The sequence below is a fragment of the Pseudophryne corroboree genome, chromosome 2 (assembly GCF_028390025.1).
Source record: "Pseudophryne corroboree isolate aPseCor3 chromosome 2, aPseCor3.hap2, whole genome shotgun sequence".
In the NCBI taxonomy this organism is placed as follows: Eukaryota; Metazoa; Chordata; class Amphibia; order Anura; family Myobatrachidae; genus Pseudophryne; species Pseudophryne corroboree.
In genome coordinates, this window is record NC_086445.1 from 961,159,443 (window position 1) to 961,184,414 (window position 24,972).

Sequence of the window (24,972 nt, forward strand, 5' to 3'; positions counted from 1 at the left end):
TTTCTGATGGCAGCCCTGACTATGCCCATCATAATGCTACAGCGTATAGGGAGAGCAATATGGGGTTATTTAACAGACTCTGAAAAGCTTAGCTTTACGGCGCTTGTCTTTGTTAGCCTAAACTATCTTAATACGACATTGATCAGTTTTCCCTATGGAATAAGCACGGTCAGAGATTGATCTCCTGCTCGCAAACCAGAAGCAAGTATCTCCCTTATTGTGACAGCATGACAACACATTTAGGGGCAGGGCTGTCAGGACCAGGAATAAGAATGCCTCGGATGACAGCAATCTGGGCTGTAAGCACTGGCGTTTCCATAATGTGTGCAGTGTGTGCGGTGCAAACGGGCCCCTGAGTCCATTTTTAAAATACCCCTCCGGAGTCCAGCGTCGGCATCCGCAGTGCTGTGAAAACACAGTGAAAATGGTTCAGCTGCCATTTTCATGGAGTTTTGCGTATGCGCAGTAGAGAAATCTCAGGGAAAATGGCCGCCATGCCATTTTCCTGGAGATCTGCACATGCGCAGTAGAGTCTGAGCCCTCTAGTGCTTAGACTCTACAGCGCTCCGGGCAGAGAGGAGGGGGCCCTAACGGAGGAGGCTGAACACGGGCCTCCTCCTCTCTTAAAGCGCCCCTGGCTATAAGGTACTGTACCAGGCATGTATGTCAAATACAGTATTCCCACCCCAAGTCTGATCTCTCCCTGGTATGCTGAAGGAATACATATGGGAGACCGACAGGCTGTCACTATGCCGACAGCAGCATCCCGGCAGCGGGTCCCCTCATGGGCCCGGTGGTTAGCTTTCACAGGTTATATTTCCACTCGGGTGGTGGCGTGGACCCTCCACCCAAGTGGGAATACTGGGCTGCGGTCGGGATTCCGACCGCCGGCATTTCCCAGGCAGTTGGGATCAGTGTCGGTATCCTGAACACCGTGATCCCGACAGATGGTTTATTAACCGCATCCCATGCTGAATACTCCTCTCCTCCCTCCTGTGGACTGCATAACGTTCTCTGAGATATACTGTATCAGACATATGCTACACCTATGTTGTATGTGATGCAGAGTACTTTCATTTGGGAATATAGACCCTGTCAATAAGTAGCGTTTATTCTGCTCTGTGTGTTGCATTCATAAGCATTAATACTTTGCACGTCTGGTCACATTAGAATTGTAACCATTGCATCTAATGAAACAGTGCCACTAGTACCCAATGGTAGAATACATACTTTCCATTACTAACAAACATGGACAAAACATTACAGTATAAATAGTATTTCAGCATAATGCACTTTTAAATACAAGTTGTTGTGGTTTTTTAATGAGAAGGTTCTTTAATCAAAATTCGCTCCATAACGGTATCCGGACTCTGGGTTGACACCACTTAGGTCGACAAGTATTAGGTCGACACCCATTGGTCGACAGTGACTAGGTCAACACTAGAAATAGGTCGTCATAACCATTAGGTCGACATGAACAAGGTCGACATGCAAAAAGGTCGACATGAGTTTTTCACTTTTTTTATGTGGAACTTTTCCATTCTTTACGATCCACGTGATCTACGATTGGGAACGGTAACCTGTGCCGAGCGCAGTGAGGCACCTTGCCCGAACTCGCTCACCATGCAAGGGGACACGGTTCACTAATTGGGGTTCCCAGTCACTTTTCGAAGAAAACGACACCAAAAAAACCATAAAAAACTTATGTCGAACTTTTTTCCATGTCGATCTAATGGCCATGTTGACCCATTTCTAGTGTCGACCTAGCCACTGTCAACCAATGGGTGTCAACCTAATGGATGTTGACCTAGACACTGTCGAACCTGAGTCCCATATCCCTCCATAACTATAGTAATCATCGCCTAGTCCAGTGGTTCTCAAACTGTGTGCCATGGCACCCTGGGGTGACTCGGGGAACTTGTAGAGGGGCCCTGGGTTGGTGGTCCAGGACCAATTTTAATTATTTATGGTCAATGTACTAGTTAAAACCAGTGCTGGTGGCTGCCAGTCATCATAATATACTGTATGTGGACAAACAGAAGCAAATCTTGTCCCTCACCAGTCACCATACAATTGAACCTATGGATGACATATAAACACAATTTACAATTTTCTCAATTTCTCAATAAGAAACTTTTGGCCTAGAGGTGCTGCAAAAGAAATTTTGATACTCTGTGGCATCATAATTCAAAAACAATTGAGCACCACTGGCCTTGCCCCATGTTCCGCAAATCCAGAACCCACACACCTCCAATCATGTTGTCAAGCTCAGGTTTTCAGGATTTCTTTAATCATGCAAAGATAACGGTCTACATATCAAGAGTAAACTTAGAAACTGCTGTTTCCGTATGTTTAACGCAGAATTTACTTTCACAGTGATGCATCAAAGATGGAAAGCAGCCGACCTCATCATTTTGTATGGGGATGGCTATTTAACGAGCTCTGGAAAGTTAGTTTTCTTTGGCCCTTGTCTGCAGTCGGCAACATCTACTTCACATAGCATTCGCCTGCTGTAACTTGTACGTTGAACACATCGCAGCTTTCCCAATGTGCAGTATGACTTCGCGGGGGAGGGGACGGGGGGCAGGTGAAGATTGAATTTGGTGAACACTGGTTGTCATAGGTAATTCGGTAATATTGCTTTTTGTCCTCTATTCTGTCTTTTGGTGTACAGCATATATCAACATACAGTATACCTGGATGTCATGGCTGTTTTTCTTTGTGTTCTCTTTCTTCCTGGAAGCATTTGTGCATTCTCTTAACTACAGTATTTGCCAACTAGCAGCAGTAGATTATACCCCTTTTACACTCGCAGAAAAATCCCGGGATATTGCACGTGAACGCGCATCATCCCGGGATTTTTGTGAGTGTGAATGGGTACAGGGACAATTTCCCGGTACGAGCATCCTGTGCATCCCGTGATTTCAACCCGGGAACCGGGAAGCTGTGCAATGTGAACGGGTATACCGGGTCAAGGCGACCCGGCACCTGTTCTCTGCATAGGAGGAGGCGGTGCTTGGAGAAGATTATCTCCAAGCACCGCCTCCGTTAGAGTCAGCGGTGACGTCACCGACCCGGCAATATGCCGGGTCGGCCCGCTAATGTGAAAGGGTCATTCCCGGGAATGTGTCCTTGCAAATATACCGGGACACATTCCCGGGAATGACCTTTCACTGCGAGTGTAAAAGGGATATTACTGTGGGCCAAGAGCTCCATAATCTAGAGGTACGAGCCTGTGGTATGCGTACCCTCCAGGGTATGCTGTGGACTGCTGGGGATACTTAAAAACATAGCCATTAATGGCGGAAGTCTCCAGCATCCACCCGGCACATGCGCTGTCGCGCCTGGTGGACGGCGGGCAGTCCTGAAAGTGTGGCGCCAAACACTGCCTCCATTTCCTGGTATGCTGGGAGTTTGACTGTGATGTAATCATGCTCCCACGACTGGCGCAGAGAGGACCCTGGGGGCTGGCTGGGCATGTTGTATATGTTACAGCGTCTCTGTCACCGCCGCGTCTTGTTTTCTTCTTGCTGGCGGGGGGCAGGCAAGGACCAGGGCATCAGGAGTCAGGACTCAGAGGTAATTGAAAGAATTCAAATCACTCAGCATTGTGAATTGTGTGGAATTGAATATATATATATATATATATATATATATATGTATGTATATATACCTTACAAAAACAAACTGTTCTGGCGAGGAAAGATAGGGTACGGGAGAGAAAAAGGTTGGGAACCGCTGATCTAGAGTAAAGTCTTGTTCTACTTTATACTAGTGCGAGTGCTGAGTAAATGGGTTACTGCTCCTCCAATTGGCCACACAATGGGCCTAATTCAGATCTGATCATAGATGTGCTAAATTTAGCACATCTACGATCATTTTCTCAGACGTGCAGGACACGGCAGCGATGCTTTTGCACCCGGCGAGTAGCACCCTGCTTGCGCAGAACCTGCGCTCTGCGTCCCGGGTCGCTGCAGCTGCATGTGACGTCACGCAGCCGCTGCGGCCTGCCCCCCCGTAAAGGTCCGGACCATGCCCCGCCAACAGCACACACCCTCCCGCCCCTGCGACCGCATCTCACTGGGCTCCCGGGGTGCGCTGGCGCACACTGCAGAAAAATTCAGGCTGCGATCGGTGCTGCTGCAATGTGAACGATGGACGAAGCAGGTAAAATTAGGAAGCACCACAGCATACAGGTTCCAGGGCCCCATAATAGGGTTGGGGAGATCAGGATCGGAAATCCTTTGCTGCTTCAAATATTAGATCCAGTATTCCAAATACCAGTGAGGGCAAGGAAAACTGAATGGATGATATTGTACATTTGTAAGATGATTTATTTTTACATTTCAAAACTACAGATGCATTGAGACATGTAGTGGCGGAACTAGCGAGCTGTGGGCCCAGGTGCGACAAAAGGCTTTGCCCCCCTCATCCCATCCAAGTCCACCCCCTCACACCTGGAGAGGATCTGATGAGGGGGACGTGCTCAGGGCCAGAGAAATGGATACCTAGCAACAGTGCCGTAACTAGACATTTTAGCACTGTGTGCAAGAAACGGCATCGGAGCCCCACCCCTGCGCGCGCAAAAATTTATAGCGGCGTGGCTTCGTGGGGAAGGGGTGTGGCCACAAAATAATACCAATTCAGAAAACGGTGCACAGTAGTCTCCATTATTCAAATTACGCCGCACAGTAGCACCGCTACACCAGATAGAGACCCTTTTATACCTTACGGCGGACAGCGTCCCCTTTTTACACATTACGGCAGACAGCGTCCCCTTTTTACACATTACGGCAGACAGCGTGCCCTTTTCTCTGACGTCCTAGTGGATGCTGGGAACTCCGTAAGGACCATGGGGAATAGACGGGCTCCGCAGGAGACTGGGCACTCTAAAGAAAAGATTAGGTACTATCTGGTGTGCACTGGCTCCTCCCTCTATGCCCCTCCTCCAGACCTCAGTTAGAATCTGTGCCCGGCCAGAGCTGGGTGCTCCTAGTGGGCTCTCCTGAGCTTACTAGTAAAGAAAGTATTTATTAGGTTTTTTATTTTCAGTGAGCTTCTGCTGGCAACAGACTCACTGCTACGTGGGACTGAGGGGAGAGAAGCAAACCTACCTGCTTGCAGCTAGTTTGTGCTTCTTAGGCTACTGGACACCATTAGCTCCAGAGGGTTCGAACACAGGCACCTGTCCTCAATCGTCCGTTCCCGGAGCCGCGCCGCCGTCCCCCTTGCAGAGCCAGAAGAACAGAAGCTTGAAGAGATGAAATCGGCGGCTGAAGACTCCTCTCTTCATTAAGGTAGCGCACAGCACCGCAGCTGTGCGCCATTGCTCCCAGCACACTTACACACTCCGGTCACTGTAGGGTGCAGGGCGCTGGGTGGGGGGGCGCCCTAGGCTGCAATTGAAGTACCTTTGGCATAAAACATACATATATACAGTCTAGCACTGTATATATGTAAAAACCCCCGCCATTTTTTTACATGAAAAGCGGGACAGAAGCCCGCCACTGAGGGGGCGGGGCCTTCTTCCTCAGCACACCAGCGCCATTGTCTCTTCACAGCTCCGCTGGAAGCAGCTCCCCAGGCTCTCCCCTGCAGTATCCAGGTACAAGACGGGTTAAAAAGAGAGGGGGGGCACATAAATTTAGGCGCAAAACAATACAAAAAAAGCAGCTATTGGGTAAATCACTTATTAGCAGTGAAAATCCCTGTGTTATATAGTGCTGTGGTGTGTGCTGGCATACTCTCTCTCTGTCTCCCCAAAGGACTTTGTGGGGTACTGTCCTCAGTCTGAGCATTCCCTGTGTGTGTGCGGTGTGTCGGTACGGCTGTGTCGACATGTTTGATGAGGAAGGTTACGTGGAGGCGGAGCAAGGGCAGATAAGTGTGGTATTGCCCCCGTCGGGTCCAACACCAGATTGGATGGATATGTGGAAGGTCTTAAATGACAATGTAAACTCCTTACATAAAAGGTTTGATGACGCTGCAGCCTTGGGACAGCCGGGGTCTCAGCCCGCGCCTGCCCAGGCGACTCAGAAGCAGTCAGGGGCTCATAAACGCCCTCTATCTCAGATGGATGACACAGATGCCGACATGGAGTCCGACTCCAGTGTCGACGATGCTGAGGCACATTTACAGTCTAAAATGACCAAGGCCATCCGATACATGATTATTGCAATGAAAGATGTATTACACATTTCTGAGAGTAACCCGGTTAATACCAAGAGGGTTTATATGTTTGGGGAGAAAAAGCAGCCAGTGACTTTTCCCCCATCTGATGAATTAAATGAATTGTGTGAAGAAGCGTGGAGTTCCCCTGATAAGAAATTAGTGATTTCTAAGAGGTTACTGATGGCGTACCCTTTCCCGCCAACGGACAGGTTACAATGGGAAACATCCCCTAGGGTGGACAAGGCGCTGACACGCTTATCTAAAAAGGTGGCCCTGCCGTCTCAGGATACGGCCGCCCTAAAGGAGCCTGCGGATAGAAAGCAGGAAGCTATCCTGAAGTCAGTGTAACTATACACACTCTGGTACTCTACTGAGACCTGCTATTGCTTCAGCCTGGATGTGTAGTGCTGTAGCAGCGTGGACAGATACTCTGTTAGACGACATAGATTCCCTCGACAGAGATACTGTTTTGCTAACCCTGGGCCATATCAAAGACGTCGTCTTATATATGCGAGATGCTCAGAGGCACATTTGCCTGCTGGGCTCTAGAATTAATACTATGTCCATTTCTGCCAGGAGGGTCTTATGGACTCGGCAATGGACAGGAGATGCTGATTCTAAAAAACACATGGAGGTTTCTCTGACGTCCTAGTGGATGCTGGGTACTCCGTAAGGACCATGGGGAATAGACGGGCTCCGCAGGAGACTGGGCACTCTAAAGAAAAGATTAGGTACTACATCTGGTGTGCACTGGCTCCTCCCTCTATGCCCCTCCTCCAGACCTCAGTTAGAATCTGTGCCCGGCCAGAGCTGGATGCACTCTAGGGGCTCTCCTGAGCTTCCTAGAAAGAAAAGTATTTCTTAGGTTTTTTATTTTCAGTGAGATCTGCTGGCAACAGACTCACTGCTACGTGGGACTTAGGGGAGAGAAGCAAACCTACCTGCTTGCAGCTAGCTTGTGCTTCTAGGCTACTGGACACCATTAGCTCCAGAGGGATCGAACACAGGGCCCGACCTCGATCGTCCGTTCCCAGAGCCGCGCCGCCGTCCCCCTTGCAGAGCCAGAAGACGGAAGAAACCGGAGGAAATCGGCGGCTGAAGACTTCGGTCTTCATTAAGGTAGCGCACAGCACTGCAGCTGTGCGCCATTGCTCCCTATGCACACCACACACTCCGGTCACTGATGGGTGCAGGGCGCTGGGGGGGGGGGGCGCCCTGGGCAGCAATTAGAGTACCTTACATGGCAAATTGACACATAATACAGCTTTTAAGCTGTATATGTGCATAATCCCCCGCCATTATACAGATAAAAAAGCGGGAGAAGCCCGCCGAGAAGGGGGCGGGGCTATCTTCCTCAGCACACCGGCGCCATTTTCTCTTCACAGCTCCGCTGGAAGACAGCTCCCCAGGCTCTCCCCTGCAGTTTCCAGACATCAAGGGTAAAAAGAGAGGGGGGGCACTAAATTTAGGCGCAAAACTATATATAAAAGCAGCTGTAGGGAAAATCGCTTTTGTTAGTGTAAATCCCTGATTATATAGCGCTGTGGTGTGTGCTGGCATACTCTCTCTCTGTCTCCCCAAAGGACTTTGTGGGGTCCTGTCCTCAGTCAGAGCATTCCCTGTGTGTGTGTGCGGTGTGTCGGTACGGCTGTGTCGACATGTTTGATGAGGACGCTTACGTGGAGGCGGAGCAGGTGCCGATAAGTGTGATGTCGCCCCCTGCGGGGCCGACACCTGAGTGGATGGATATGTGGAAGGTATTAACCGACAGTGTCAACTCCTTACATAAAAGGTTCGATGACGCAGCTTTGGGACAGCCGGCATCTCAGCCCGCGCCTGCCCAGGCATCTCAGAGGCCGTCAGGGGCTCAAAAACGCCCGCTACCTCAGATGGCAGACACAGATGTCGACACGGAGTCTGACTCCAGTGTCGACGAGGATGAGACAAATATACAATCCACTAGGGCCATCCGATGCATGATTACGGCAATGAAAAATGTGTTGCACATTTCTGACATTAACCCGGTTACCACAAAAAAGGGTATTATGTTTGGGGAGAAAAAGCAGCCAGTGACTTTTCCCCCATCTGATGAGTTAAACGAATTGTGTGAAGAAGCGTGGGGTTCACCAGATAAGAAACTAGTAATTTCTAAGCGGTTACTAATGGCGTACCCTTTCCCGCCAACGGATAGGTTACGCTGGGAGACATCCCCTAAGGTTTACAAGGCGCTCACACGCTTATCAAAAAAGGTGGCACTGCCGTCTCAGGATACGGCCGCCTTAAAGGAGCCTGCAGATAGAAAGCAGGAGGCTATCCTGAAGTCTGTGTATACACACTCAGGTACTATACTGAGACCTGCTAATGCTTCAGCATGGATGTGCAGTGCTGCAGCAGCGTGGTCTGATTCCCTGTCTGATAACATTGATTCCCTTGACAGGGACACTATATTGCTAACCATAGAGCATATTAAAGACGTAGTCTTATATATGAGAGATGCACAGAGGGACATTTGCCGGCTGGCATCTAGAATTAATGCGATGTCCATTTCTGCCAGGAGAGTATTATGGACTCGGCAGTGGACGGGTGATGCTGATTCTAAAAGGCACATGGAAATGTTTCCTTATAAGGGTGAGGAATTGTTTGGGGACGGTCTTTCGGACCTCGTATCCACAGCAACAGCTGGGAAGTCGACTTTTTTACCTCAGGTTCCCTCACAGCCTAAGAAAGCACCGTATTATCAAGTACAGTCCTTTCGGCCTCAGAAAGGCAAGCGGGTTAGAGGCGCGTCCTTTCTGCCCAGAGGCAGGGGTAGAGGGAAAAAGCTGCACCATACAGCCAGTTCCCAAGAACAAAAATCCTCCCCTGCTTCCACTAAGTCCACCGCATGACGCTGGGGCTCCACATGTGGAGCCAGGTGCGGTGGAGGCCCGTCTCCGGAACTTCAGCGACCAGTGGGTTCGCTCACAGGTGGATCTCTGGGTTCTACAAGTGGTATCTCAGGGATACAAGCTGGAATTCGAGACGTCTCCCCCTCGCCGTTACCTCAAATCAGCCTTACCAGCTACTCCCCAGGACAGGGAGGTAGTACTGGCGGCAATTCACAAGCTGTACCTCCAGCAGGTGATAATAAAAGCTCCCCTCCTTCAACAGGGACGGGGTTACTATTCCACAATGTTTGTGGTACCGAAACCAGACGGTTCGGTGAGACCAATTCTAAATTTGAAATCCTTGAACACTTATATAAGGAAGTTCAAGTTCAAAATGGAATCGCTCAGGGCGGTTATTGCAAGCCTGGAAGAGGGGGATTACATGGTATCACTGGACATCAAGGATGCTTACCTACATGTCCCCATTTACCCACCTCACCAGGTGTACCTCCGTTTTGTGGTACAGGACTGCCATTACCAATTCCAGACGTTGCCGTTTGGTCTGTCCACGGCACCGAGGGTATTTACCAAAGTAATGGCCGAAATGATGATACTCCTTCGAAAGAAGGGAGTTAGAATTATCCCGTACTTGGACGATCTCCTTATAAAGGCGAGGTCCAGGGAGCAGTTGTTGGTCGGAGTAGCACTATACTACAACAGCACGGCTGGATTCTGAATATCCCGAAGTCGCAGCTGGTTCCTACGACGCGTCTGCTGTTCCTGGGTATGATTCTGGACACAGAACAGAAGAAGGTGTTTCTCCCGGAGGAGAAGGCCAAGGAGTTGTCATTTCTGGTCAGAGACCTCCTAAAACCAAAACAGGTGTCGGTGCATCACTGCACGCGAGTCCTGGGAAAGATGGTAGCTTCTTACGAGGCAATTCCATTCTGCAGGTTCCATGCACGGATCTTTCAGTGGGATCTGTTAGACAAGTGGTCCGGATCGCATCTTCAGATGCACCGGCTGATCACCCTGTCCCCGAGGGCCAGGGTGTCTCTGCTGTGGTGGCTGCAGAGTGCTCATCTACTCGAGGGCCGCAGATTCGGCATACAGGACTGGGTCCTGGTGACCACGGATGCAAGCCTCCGAGGTTGGGGGGCAGTCACTCAGGGAAGAAACTTCCAAGGACAATGGTCGAGTCAGGAAGCTTCCCTACACATAAACATTCTGGAACTAAGGGCCATTTACAATGCCCTAAGTCGGGCAAAACCCCTGCTTCAAAACCAGCCGGTGCTGATTCAGTCAGACAACATCACGGCGGTCGCCCATGTAAACCGACAGGGCGGCACAAGAAGCAGGATGGCGATGGCAGAAGCCACAAGGATTCTCCGATGGGCGGAAAATCACGTGATAGCACTGTCAGCAGTGTTCATTCCGGGAGTGGACAACTGGGAAGCAGACTTCCTCAGCAGGCACGACCTCCACCCGGGAGAGTGGGGACTTCATCCAGAAGTCTTCCAGCTGATTGTAAATCGTTGGGAAAGGCCACAGGTGGACATGATGGCGTCCCGCCTCAACAAAAAGCTAAAAAGATATTGCGCCAGGTCTAGGGACCCTCAGGCGATAGCTGTGGACGCTCTAGTGACACCGTGGGTGTACCAGTGGGTTTATGTGTTCCCTCCTCTTCCTCTCATACCAAAGGTACTGAGGATAATAAGAAAGAGAGGAGTAAGAACTATACTCATCGTTCCGGATTGGCCAAGAAGGACTTGGTACCCGGAACTACAAGAAATGATCTCAGAGGACCCTTGGCCTCTGCCTCTCAGACAGGACCTGCTACAGCAGGGGCCCTGTTTGTTCCAAGACTTACCGCGGCTGTGTTTGACGGCATGGCGGTTGAACGCCGGATCCTGATGGAAAAGGGCATTCCGGTTGAAGTCATTCCTACGCTGATAAAGGCTAGGAAGGATGTGACAGCAACACATTATCACCGCATATGGCGAAAATATGTTGCTTGGTGTGAGGCTATGAAGGCCCCAACAGAAGAATTTCAGCTGGGTCGTTTTCTGCACTTCCTACAGTCAGGAGTGACTATGGGCCTAAAATTGGGATCCATAAAAGTCCAGATTTCGGCCCTGTCTATTTTCTTTCAAAAAGAACTGGCTTCACTGCCTGAAGTTCAGACGTTTGTTAAGGGAGTGCTGCATATTCAGCCCCTTTTTGTGCCCCCAGTGGCACCTTGGGATCTCAACGTGGTGTTGGATTTCCTAAAATCACATTGGTTTGAGCCACTTCAGACCGTGGAGTTGAAATATCTCACGTGGAAAGTGGTCATGCTTTTGGCCTTGGCTTCGGCTAGGGGTGTGTCAGAATTGGCGGCTTTGTCAGGTAAAAGCCCCTATCTGATCTTCCATATGGACAGGGCAGAATTGAGGACTCGTCCCCAATTTCTCCCTAAGGTGGTATCAGCGTTCCATTTGAACCAACCTATTGTGGTGCCTGCGGCTACTCGGGACTTGGAGGCTTCCAAGTTGCTGGATGTAGTCCGGGCCCTGAAAATCTATGTTTCCAGGACGGCTAGAGTCAGAAAAACTGACTCGCTGTTTATCCTGCATGCACCCAACAAGCTGGGTGCTCCTGCTTCAAAGCAGACTATTGCTCGCTGGATCTGTTGCACGATTCATCTTGCACATTCTGCGGCTGGACTGCTGCATCCTAAATCAGTCAAAGCCCATTCCACGAGGAAGGTGGGCTCTTCTTGGGCGGCTGCCCGAGGGGTCTCGGCTTTACAACTTTGCCGAGCTGCTACCTGGTCGGGATCAAACACGTTTGCAAAATTCTACAAGTTTGATACCCTGGCTGAGGAGGACCTTGAGTTTGCTCATTCGGTGCTGCAGAGTCATCCGCACTCTCCCGCCCGTTTGGGAGCTTTGGTATAATCCCCATGGTCCTTACGGAGTACCCAGCATCCACTAGGACGTCAGAGAAAATAAGATTTTACTCACCGGTAAATCTATTTCTCGTAGTCCGTAGTGGATGCTGGGAGCCCGTCCCAAGTGCGGAATTCTGCAATACTTGTATATAGTTATTGCTTAACTATAGGGGTTTTTGTTCTGAGCCATCAGTTTAATGAGGCTCAGTTGTTGTTCATACTGTTAACTGGGTATATTTATCACAAGTTGTACGGTGTGATTGGTGTGGCTGGTATGAGTCTTACCCTGGATTCCAAATCCTTTCCTAGTAATGTCAGCTCTTCCGGGCACAGTTTCCCTAACTGAGGTCTGGAGGAGGGGCATAGAGGGAGGAGCCAGTGCACACCAGATGTAGTACCTAATCTTTTCTTTAGAGTGCCCAGTCTCCTGCGGAGCCCATCTATTCCCCATGGTCCTTACGGAGTACCCAGCATCCACTACGGACTACGAGAAATAGATTTACCGGTGAGTAAAATCTTATTTTTGCCTTATAAGGGTGAGGAATTGTTTGGGGACGGTCTGTCGGACCTCGTGTCTATAGCGACAGCTGGAAAGTCGACTTTCTTGCCTCAGGTTTCCTCACAGCCTAAGAAAGCACCGTATTATCAAATGCAGTCCTTTCGTTCCCAAAAAGGCAAGAGGGTCAGGGGTGCATCCTTTCTTGCCAGAGGCAGGGGTAGAGGTAAGAAGCTGCACCATGCAGCAAGTTCCCAGGAACAAAAGTCCTCCCCTGCTTCCACTAAGTCCACCGCATGACGTTGGGGCTCCACAGGCGGAGCCAGGTGCGGTGGGGGCGCGTCTCCGAAACTTCAGCAGCCAGTGGGTTCGCTCACAGGTGGATCTCTGGGCTATACAAATTGTATCTCAGGGATACAAGCTGGAATTCTAAGCGACTCCCCCCCGCCGTTACCTCAAATCAGCCTTGCCAGCTTCCCCCATGGAAAGGGAGGTAGTGCTGGCGGCAATTCACAAGCTGTACCTCCAGCAAGTGATTGTCAGGGTCCCCCTCCTTCAACAGGGAAGGGGTTACTATTCCACAATGTTTGTGGTACCGAAACCGGACGGTTCGGTGAGACCCATTCTGAATTTAAAGTCCTTGAACACTTATATAAAGAAATTCAAGTTCAAAATGGAATCGCTCAGAGCGGTTATTGCAAGCCTGGAAGAGGGGGATTTTATGGTGTCGCTGGTCATCAAAGATGCTTACTTGCATGTACCCATTTACCCACCTCACCAGGAGTACCTCAGATTTGTGGTACAGGACTGTCATTACCAATTCCAGACGTTGCCGTTTGGCCTGTCCACGGCACCGAGAATATTTACCAAGGTAATGGCCGAAATGATGATACTCCTTCGGCAGAAGGGAGTTATAATTATCCCGTACTTGGACGATCTCCTCATAAAGGCGAGGTCCAGGGAGCAGTTGTTGATCAGCGTAACACTCTCTCAAGAAATGTTACTACAGCACGGCTGGATTCTGAATATTCCAAAGTCGCAGCTGATTCCTGCGACGCGTCTGCTTTTCCTGGGCATGATTCTGGACACAGAACAGAAGAAGGTGTTTCTCCCGGTGGAGAAGGCCCAGGAATTAGCATCTCTGGTCAGAGACCTCCTGAAACCAAAACAGGTATCGGTGCATCACTTCACGCGAGTCCTGGGAAAGATGGTGGCTTCATACGAAGCCCTTCCCTTCGGCAGGTTCCATGCAAGGATCTTTCAGTGGGATCTGTTGGACAAGTGGTCCGGATCGCATCTTCAGATGCATCGGCTGATCACCCTGTCCCCAAGGGCCAGGGTGTCTCTTCTGTGGTGGCTGCAGAGTGCTCACCTTCTCGAGGGCCGCAGGTTCGGCATACAGGACTGGGTTCTGGTGACCACGGATGCAAGCCTCCGAGGGTGGGGGGCAGTCACTCAGGGAAGAAACTTCCAAGGGCTGTGGTCAAGTCTGGAGACTTCTCTACACATAAATATACTGGAACTAAGGGCCATTTACAACGCCCTGAGTCAAGCAGAACCACTGCTTCGAAACCGGCCAGTGCTGATTCAGTCAGACAACATCACGGCGGTCGCCCATGTAAACCGCCAGGGCGGCACAAGAAGCAGGATGGCAATGGCGGAAGCCACAAAGATTCTTCGATGGGCGGAGAATCACGTGCAAGCACTGTCAGCAGTGTTCATTCCGGGAGTGGACAACTGGGAAGCAGACTTCCTCAGCAGACACGACCTCCACCCGGGAGAGTGGGGACTTCATCAAGAAGTCTTCCAACTGATTGCAAACCGATGGGAACTGCCACAGGTGGACATGATGGCGTCCCGCCTCAACAAAAAGCTAAAAAGATATTGCGCCAGGTCAAGGGACCCTCAGGCGATAGCTGTGGATGCCCTAGTGACACCGTGGGTGTACCAGTCGGTATATGTGTTTCCTCCTCTTCCTCTCATACCAAAAGTTCTGAGAATAGTAAGAAAGAGAGGAATAAGAACAATACTCATTGTTCCGGACTGGCCAAGAAGGACTTGGTACCCAAACTGCAAGAAATGCGCACAGAGGACCCATGGCCTCTGCCTCTCAGACAGGACCTGCTGCAACAAGGGCCCTGTCTGTTCCAAGACTTACCGCGGCTGTGTTTGACGGCATCGTGGTTGAACGCCGGATCCTAGCGGAAAAAGGCATTCCGGATGAAGTTATTCCTACGCTGATAAAGGCTAGGAAAGACGTGACAGCAAAACATTATCACCGTATATGGCGGAAGTATGTTGCTTGGTGTGAGGCCAGGAAGGCCCCTACAGAGGAATTCCACCTGGGTCGTTTCCTGCACTTTCTACAGTCAGGGGTGACTATGGGCCTAAAATTGGGGTCCATAAAGGTCCAGATTTCTGCCCTATCCATTTTCTTTCAAAAAGAACTGGCTTCACTGCCTGAGGTTCAGACGTTTGTTAAGGGAGTGCTGCACATTCAGCCCCCTTTTGTGCCACCAGTGGCACCCTGGGATCTTAACGTTGTGTTGGATTTCCTGAAATCCCACTGGTTTGAGCCACTTAAGACCGTGGAACTAAAGTATCTCACGTGGAAAGTGGTCATGCTGTTGACCTTAGCATCGGCTAGGCGTGTGTCGGAATTGGCGGCTTTGTCATGTAAAAGCCCATATCAGGGCTTTGAAAATATATGTTTCCAGAACGGCTGGAGTCAGGAAGACTGACTCGCTGTTTATCTTGCATGCACCCAACAAGCTGGGTGCTCCTGCTTCAAAGCAAACTATTGCTCGCTGGATCTGTAGCACGATTCAGCAGGCTCATTCTGCGGCTGGATTGCCGCATCCAAAATCGGTGAAGGCCCATTCCACAAGGAAGGTGGGCTCTTCTTGGGCGGCTGCCCGAGGGGTCTCTGCTTTACAGCTTTGCCGAGCAGCTACTTGGTCGGGTTCAAACACATTTGCAAAGTTCTACAAGTTTGATACCCTGGCTGAGGAGGACCTTGTGTTTGCTCATTCGGTGCTGCAGAGTCATCTGCACTCTCCCGCCCGTTTGGGAGCTTTGGTATAATCCCCATGGTCCTTACGGAGTTCCCAGCATCCACTAGGACGTCAGAGAAAATAAGAATTTACTCACCGGTAATTCTATTTCTCGTAGTCCGTAGTGGATGCTGGGCGCCTGTCCCAAGTGCGGACTTTCTGCAATACGTGTATATAGTTATTGCTTAACTAAGGGTTATTGTTATGAGCCATCCGTTGAGTGAGGCTCAGTTGTTGTTCATACTGTTAACTGGGTAAGGTTATCACAAGTTGTACGGTGTGATTTGTGTGGCTGGTATGAGTCTTACCCTGGATTCAAATTTCCTTTCCTTGTAATGTCAGCTCTTCCGGGCACAGTTTCCCTAACTGAGGTCTGGAGGAGGGGCATAGAGGGAGGAGCCAGTGCACACCAGATAGTACCTAATCTTTTCTTTAGAGTGCCCAGTCTCCTGCGGAGCCCGTCTATTCCCCATGGTCCTTACGGAGTTCCCAGCATCCACTACGGACTACGAGAAATAGAATTACCGGTGAGTAAATTCTTATTTTTACACATTACGGCAGACAGCGTGCCCTTGTTACACATTACGGCAGACAGCGCACCCTTTTTACACATTACGGAAGACAGCGTGCCCTTTTTACACATTACGGCAGACAGCGTGCCCTTTTTACACATTACAGCAGACAGCGTGCCCTTTTTACACATTACGGCAGACAGTGTGCCCTTTTTACACATTACGGCAGACAGCGTGCCCTTGTTACACATTACGGCAGACAGCGTCCCCCTTTTTACACATTACGGCAGACAGCGTGCCCTTTTTACACATTACGGCAGACAGCGTGCCCTTTTTACACATTACGGCAGACAGCGTGCCCTTGTTACACATTACGGCAGACAGCGTCCCCTTTATACACATTACGGCAGGCAGATTTCCCCTTTTTACACATTACGGCAGGCAGATTCCCCCTTTTTACACATTACGGCAGACAGTCCCCCTTTTTGCACAGAAAGAAAGAAAGAAAGAATGAATTATACTTACTGTCTCCGCTGGCTCAGGCTCCTCCTCGGTGCAGCTTCTAGCAGAGATCACGATTCCCGGGCAAGAGAGGAGGAGGAGGGAGGTGGAGGAGGGAGCCGCAGCAGCGCTGTGTTATTGGTGGAGGCGCTGCTGCTGCTGTTCCTCTGCTTCACCATAGGCTGTTCTCCGCCGCTGTGAATGCTGGGATGCGCTTCACAGCGGCGGAAGACAGCCTATAGTGAAGCAGAGAGACAGCAGCAGCAGCAGCGCCTCAACCAATAAAACAGCGCTGCTGCGGCTCCCTCCTCCATCCTCCTCCTCCTTCCCCCGTGGCAGCTGCACTCCTCTCCGGGCGGCTGTGTGCTGCGGGCAACGGTTGCCCGCAGCACACAGCGGCATTTAATGAGTCAGTTTGACTCATTACATACTTTGGGCCCCTGGACAGTGGCGGGCCCAGTTCCGTCTCATGAGACATGGCTTTATTAGTATATTCTTGCTTGTCCCCCTCTACAGTAATTCTGAAGTCACTAGCTGCATCCAGGACACTTTTTTTAGAATTTTATCAGAATGTGTGAGCTTAAGATGATAAGCTTTAAAGGTTTATCCGTTCCAGATAGACTTTGATGTTTTTATTTAGCTCGAAGGTTCACTATTAGTCTGAATCGTATGTGCTAAAGCTGGTATCAGACTCATTTAAAATATTGTGGTGTGTTGCTCAAGTCATCCTCCATCATTAAGCAATTCTTTTTTTCCGTTTTGAATTACTGTATATACTTTAAAAAAAAAAAAAAAAAAATATATATATATATATATATATATATATATATATATATATATATTTATTTTTTTATTTTATTTTTTTTGCCTACTCACTAAATGGATTCAGATGCTTTCTATGCTTATAGGTTGTTTATTTTCGAATGTTGGGATTGCTTCATAGAGCAGGCTGCACTCATTAAACAGCATGGAAGTGTCAGCTCTTGTGGCATGTGAGCATGCGGGGGTCATTCCGAGTTGTTCGCTCGCTAGCAGATTTTAGCAGCATTGCACACACTAGGCCGCCGCCCTCTGGGAGTGTATCTTAGCATAGCAGAATTGCGAACGAAAGATTAGCAGAATTGCGAATAGAAAATTCTTAGCAGTTTCTGAGTAGCTCGAGACTTACTCCTACACTGCGATCAGCTCATCCCGTTTCGTTCCTGGTTTGACGTCACAAACACGCCCTGCGTTCGGCCAGCCACTCCCCCGTTTCTCCAGACACTCCCGCGTTTTATCCTGGCACGCCTGCGTTTTTCCGCACACTCCCAGAAAACGGTCAGTTTCCGCCCAGAAACACCCACTTCCTGTCAATCACACTCCGATCACTTCAACTATGGAAATTCTTCGTTCGGACGTGAGTAAATCTACTAAGTTTTGTGCTAAAATACTTAGCGCATGCGCACTGCGTACCATGTGCATGCGCATTTTCGCCTTAATCGCTCCGTTGCGAAAATCGGCAACGAGCGAACAACTCGGAATGACCCCCATGGTTCCATCTGTTAAGCCTGAGGAGAGGTGATATGATAAAGATGGAATATGCGTTAGAAGACAATGCAATTCATTGTTTTACGTGACTGTATATTCTCTGTAAGTCTGTCAGAGCAACTAATTTGCACGCACGGAACTACGGTAGATGCATAGAGAGCGGGGCCTGTGCTTTCCGTGGAATGCATAACTATGACCACTCAGTGAGAGTCGCAGAGCATAGCTTCTTAAATGGACACTCGAATGTGTGTAGCCATGCACCAACTTTACCACTCTCCCCACAATATTGGGGCCCTCCCAACTCTCAGTGGTATTCATCAGACCACCCTTATCCATATACTTGGTTTCACAGCTGATATCATTATCACTGAGCACTTAAACCAGCCCTATCCCTGTTGCAGAACATCCATCTGAAAACAGGCATAATTATGTACATGCAAAACTCTCCTGTACGCACAATTCCACTGGCATTCCCTCACTGACCTTATCCTACAGTACCTGCCGAGGCCCCATCACCACCCATTTACAGTACATACAGTGCATCCGGAAAGTAGTCACAGCACTTCACTTTTTCCAAATATTGTTGTTATGTTACAGCCTTATTCCAAAATGGAATAAATTCATTTTTTCCCCTCAAAATTCTACACACAATACCACATAATGACAATGGGAAAAAAGTTTTTTTTAGAATTTTGCTAATTTATGAAAAATAAAAAACTAAGAGATCACATGTATGTACAAGTATTCACAGCCTTTGCTCAATACTTTGTTGATGCACCTTTGGCAGCAATCACAGCCTCAACTCTTTTTGAATATGTTGCCACAAGCTTGGCACACCTATCTTTGGGCAGTTTCGCGAATTCCTCTTTGCAGCACCTCTCAAGCTCCATCAGGTTGGATGGGACGCGTCGGTACACAGCCATTTTCAGATCTCTCCAGAGATGTTCAATCGGATTCAAGTCTGGGCTCTGGCTGGGCCACTCAGGGCATTCCTGAAGCCACTCCTTTGATATCTTGGCTGTGTGCTTAGGGTCATTGTCCTGCTGAAAGATGAACTGTCGCCCCAGTCTGAGGTCAAGTGCGCTCTGGAGCAGGTTTTCATCCAGGATGTCGCTGTACACTGCTGCATTCATCTTTACCGCTATCCTGACTAGTCTCCCAGTTCCTGGTGCTGAAAAACATCCCCACAGCATGATGCTGCCACCATCATGCTTCATTGTAGGGATGGTATTAGCCTGGTGATGAGCGTTGCCTTGTTTCCACCAAAAATGATGACTGGAATTCACGCCAAAGAGTTCAATCTTTGGGCTTAATTCAGACCTGATCGTAGCAACAAATTTGTTAGCAGTTGGGCAAAATCATGTGCACTGGAGGTGTGGCAGATATACCATTTGCACTCTCTGCACATGTTATATCTGCTCCCCCTGCACTGCACATGGGCCTTCATTCCGAGTTGATTGCACCAAGCAACTTTTTGCTGCTGGTGCGATCAACTAATCTCTGCCTCTGGGGGAGTGTATTTTAGCTTAGCAGGGCTGCGTTCGCTTGTGCAGCCCTGCTCAGCTAAAAAAGTTTTGTGCAAGTTAAGAGTAAGGCTGGAGCTACTTACCCTGTGCGACGGATACAGCGACGAAGGTCTCGGCTTTGACATCAGACCTCCGCCCTCTGTTTGCCTGGACACGCCTGCATTCGGCCGATCACTCCCCAAAAACGGCATCCAACGCCTCTCCGCTGTCAATCTTCTTGCAGTCGCCCTGCGACTGCTTTGTTCGTAGTCAGCGTCGTTGCAGTCACCAGGCAACGATGCGTATTACGGCCCCCGCCCGTGCGCAGTAGTGACCCGGTCGCAGCTGTGCGAATGAAAGCACACTGCAATCGGGACGGAATGACCCCCATGGTTTTGCCCATCTGCTAACAAATTTGCTGCTGTGATCAGATCTGAATAAGGCCCATTGTGCACTGCAGGTGGAGCAGATATAACATTTGCATACCTACCAACATTTCATTTCACTAAAGAGGGACACTTCAGAAATGCACGCGCGTAGTGCGCGCAACCGCAGCGAAAAGGGGGCATGGTCTATTCAAAAGGGGCGTGGCTTCACGGCGGTGCCGCTATTGCTGGTCACGCCCCCCATTTTTTGTCACTAAGGGGGCATGTTCAGTGAGCTGCTGGCATGCCCCCCTCTCCTCTGTCTCCCTCTCCATCTGTCTATTCAACTCTGCTCTGCTAGGCAGAGCAGTGATTGACAGGAGCCTCCCAACTGCCCCCCCCCCCCCACACACACACACACACACACACGCGCGGGACACTGCTGCCCGCGGGTAGGACAGCGGGACAGACCCCAAAAATTGGGACTGTCCCGCGAAAATCGAGACAGTTGGAAGGTATGCATTTGCAAAGAGAGTTAGATTTGGGTGGGTTATTTTGTTTCTGTGCAGGGTAAATACTGGCTGCTTTATTTTTACACTGCAAATTAGATTGCAGATTGAACTCACCACACCCAAATCTAACTCTCTCTGCACATGTTCCATCTGCCCACCCTGCAGTGCACATGGGGGGTCATTCCGAGTTGATCGCTAGCTGCCGTTGTTTGCAGCGCAGCGATCATGCTAAAAATCTGCATTTCTGCGAGTACGTACGCACCGTAATGCGCACGCTTGACGTATGGGTACAAAGTCCTTTGTGGTTTTGCACAGGTTCTAGCAAAGCTTTCAGTCGCATGGCAGAACGCAGGAAGATTGACATGAACTGGGCGTTTCTGGGTGGCAACCGACCGTTTTAAGGGAGTGCTTAGAAAAAGGCAGGCGTGTCGGGGAAAACGCAGGCATGGCTGGGCGGGTGTGTGACGTCAAAAGCCGTCCCTCCGTCGTTAGAAACAACGCACACGAAGAGTAACTTCAGGGCTGGTCTTGTTTTGCACAAAATGATTTTGCAGGCACTCTGCAGCACAAGCGTTTGCACTTCTGCAAAGCAAAAATACACTCCCCGGTGGGTGGCTGCTAAAAGTAGCTAGCAAGCGATCAACTCGGAATGACCCCCATGGTTTTGCCCGACTGCTAACACATTTGCTGCTGCGACCAACTCTGCATTACCCCCATTGTCTCATCAGGCTAGAAAATTTTGTTTGTCATGGTCTGAGAGTACCTTCATTCACAGGTAGAGATTACATCGCCCTTCCTGGTGTGCAGTCAGGTTCAGCGCATTCACAATTTAAAAATATGCAAAATACATTTGAAAATTGAGTTGTACTCCTCCATCTGCGCCAATATGTGTTATTGACTCAGGAAGTAAACGTGTAATCATATTTGCCTACTTTTGAAAAAGCATTTCAGGGGATTGTGAAAGTAACACCTACAGTATAAGTGCGGACGTGTACTGCTACATCTGAAAGGTGTGTCATAAAAACGTCTTACATCCATATATAATTGAGGCCAAAAGAAGTTAGTAAGATCTACTTGTGGATAAAAAGACACTGGGCCTAATTCTGAGTTGATCGCAGCAGGAACTTTTTTAGCAGTTGGGCAAAACCATGTGCACTGCAGGGGGGACAGATATAACATGTGCAGAGAGAGTTAGATTTGGGTGGGTTATTTTGTTTCTGTGCAGGGTAAATACTGGCTGCTTTAGTTTTACACTGCAATTTAGATTTCAGTTTGAATACACCCCACCCAAATTTAACTCTCTCTGCACATGTTATATCTGCCCCTCCTGCAGTGCACATGGTTTTGCCCAATTGCTAACAAAATTGCTGCTGCGATCAACTCAGAATTAGGCCCACTGATACTTTTCATGGCTAGCTCATGTATTGTATTTTACAAGTGGTTCCATACAAGTGGCCACAACAAGAAACCTTATTTGAAAATGTATGTAGCCATAGGAATCATTGGGGCAGATTTATTAAGCCTGGAGAAGTGATAAAGCAGTGATAAGTGGAAGGTGATAATGCACCAGCCAATAAACTCCTAACTGTCATTTTTCAACCCTTTAATGATTGGCTGGTGCGTTATCACCTTCCTCGTATCACTCCTTTATCACTTCTCCAGGCTTAATAAATATGCCCCATTGTGCCTTATAACTAGTGATGTGCACCGGACATTTTTCGGGTTTTGTGTTTTGGTTTTGGATTCGGTTCCGCGGCCGTGTTTTGGATTCGGACGCGTTTTGGCAAAACCTCCATGAAAATTTTTTGTCGGATTCGGGTGTGTTTTGGATTCGGGTGTTTTTTTTCAAAAACCCCTCAAAAACAGCTTAAATCATAGAATTTGGGGGTCATTTTGATCCCATAGTATTATTAACCTCAATAACCATAATTTCCACTCATTTCCAGTCTATTCTGAACACCTCACACCTCACAATGTTATTTTTAGTCCTAAAATTTGCACCGAGGTCGCTGGATGGCTAAGCTAAGCGACCCAAGTGGCCGACACAAACACCTGGTCCATCTAGGAGTGGCATTGCAGTGTCAGACAGGATGGCACTTCAAAAAATAGTCCCCAAACAGCACATGATGCAAAGAAAAAAAGAGGTGCACCAAGGTCGCTGGATGGCTAAGCTAAGCGACCCAAGTGGCCGACACAAACACCTGGCCCATCTAGGAGTGGCACTGCAGTGTCAGGCAGGATGGCACTTAAAAAAATAGTCCCCAAACAGCACATGATGCAAAGAAAAAAAGAGGTGCACCAAGGTCGCTGGATGGCTAAGCTAAGCGACCCAAGTGGCCGACACAAACACCTGGCCCATCTAGGAGTGGCACTGCAGTGTCACAGGATGGCACTTAAAAAAATTGTCCCCAAACAGCACATGATGCAAAGAAAAAAGAGGTGCACCAAGGTCGCTGGATGGCTAAGCTAAGCGACCCTAGTGGCCGACACAAACACCTGTCCCATCTAGGAGTGGCACTGCAGTGTCAGACAGGATGGCACTTAAAAAAATAGTCCCCAAACAGTACATGATGCAAAGAAAAAAAGAGGTGCACCAAGGTCTCTGTGTGACTAAGCTAAGCGACCCAAGTGGCCGACACAAACACCTGGCCCATCTAGGAGTGGCACTGCAGTGTCAGGCAGGATGGCACTTCAAAAAATAGTCCCCAAACAGCACATGATGCAAAGAAAAAAAGAGGTGCACCAAGGTCGCTGGATGGCTAAGCTAAGCGACCCAAGTGGCCGACACAAACACCTGGCCCATCAAGGAGTGGCACTGCAGTGTCAGACAGGATGGCACTTAAAAAAATTGTCCCCAAACAGCACATGATGCAAAGAAAAAAAGAGGTGCACCAAGGTCGCTGGATGGCTAAGCTAAGCGACCCAAGTGGCCGACACAAACAACTGGCCCATCTAGGAGTGGCATTGCAGTGTCATACAGGATGGCACTTAAAAAAAATAGTCCCCAAACAGCACATGATGCAAAGAAAAAAAGAGGTGCACCAAGGTCGCTGGATGGCTAAGATAAGCGACCCAAGTGGCTGACACAAACACCTGGCCCATCTAGGAGTGGCACTGCAGTGTCAGACAGGATGGCACTTAAAAAAATAGTCCCCAAACAGCACATGATGCATAGATAAATATATATATATATATATACTGGTGGTCAGCAAAATTCTGCACTGTCCTCCTCCTATGTACTGCGCACAACTACAATGCAGCACAGATATGGATGGATAGTATACTTGACGACACAGAGGTAGAGCAATGGACTACTGTACCGTACTGCTATATATATATATATATATATATATATACTGGTGGTCAGCAAAATGCTGCACTGTCCTCCTATATACTGCGCACAACTACAATGCCGCACAGATATGGATGGATAGTATACTTGACGACACAGAGGTAGAGCAATGGACTACTGTACCGTACTGCTATATATATATATATACTGGTGGTCAGCAAAATTCTGCACTGTCCTCCTACTATATACTGCGCACAACTACAATGCAGCACAGATATGGATGGATAGTATACTTGACGACACAGAGGTAGAGCAATGGACTACTGTACCGTACTGCTATATATATATACTGGTGGTCAGCAAAATTCTGCACTGTCCTCCTACTATATACTGCGCACAACTACAATGCAGCACAGATATGGATGGATAGTATACCTGACGACACAGAGGTAGAGCAATGGACTACTGTATCGTACTGCTATATATATACTGGTGGTCAGCAAAATTCTGCACTGTCCTCCTACTATATACTACAATGCAGCACAGATATGAAACATTTTCAGGCAGAGAACGTAGATATTTGCAGCACACTAAGCATAGATATTTGCAGCACACTGAGCACAGATATTTGCAGCACACTGAGCACAGATATTTGCAGCACACTGAACACAGAAACTGTGAGAACGCAGCCACGTCCTCTCGCTATCATCTCCAATGCACGAGTGAAAATGGCGGCGACGCGCTGCTCTTTATATGCAATATGAATCTCGCGAGAATACAACAGCGGGATGATGACGTTCGGGCGCACTCGGGTTAACCGAGCAAGGTGGGAAGATCCGAGGCTGCCTCGGAACCGTGTAAAATAGGTGAAGTTCGGGGGGGGTTCGGATCTCAACGACCCGAACCCGCTCATCTCTATTTATAACCAATGCAGGGAAATGGCACTGATGATCCTATTTTAATGAATATATCTCTGATATCTTTACTTTTCCCAAGACTATGGGGTACATTTACTAAGCAGTGATAAGAACGGAGAAGTGAGCCAGTGGAGAAATTTCCCCATCAACCAATCAGCAGCTCTGTATCATTTTATAGTATGCAAATTGTAGATGTTACTTCAGTGCTGATTGGTTGCCATGGGCAACTTCTCCACTGGCTCACTTCTCCGCTCTTATCACTGCTTACTAAATGTTCCCCTATAACAACTACATAATGGGGTTACGGTACACTCAGTGCGAT

General features: G+C 48.8%; 1 protein-coding gene across 1 annotated transcript in view; it reads left to right on the forward strand.

Moving 5' to 3' along the window:
- Positions 1-573: 573 nt before the first annotated feature.
- Positions 574-24,972, forward strand: part of RBM11 (RNA binding motif protein 11) — a 548,228-nt gene continuing 523,829 nt past the window's right edge. Inside the window, exon 1 of the mRNA XM_063956341.1 lies at positions 574-645. The gene's annotated coding sequence lies outside the window, so the exon portion shown is untranslated. The remainder of the gene's footprint in view (positions 646-24,972) is intronic.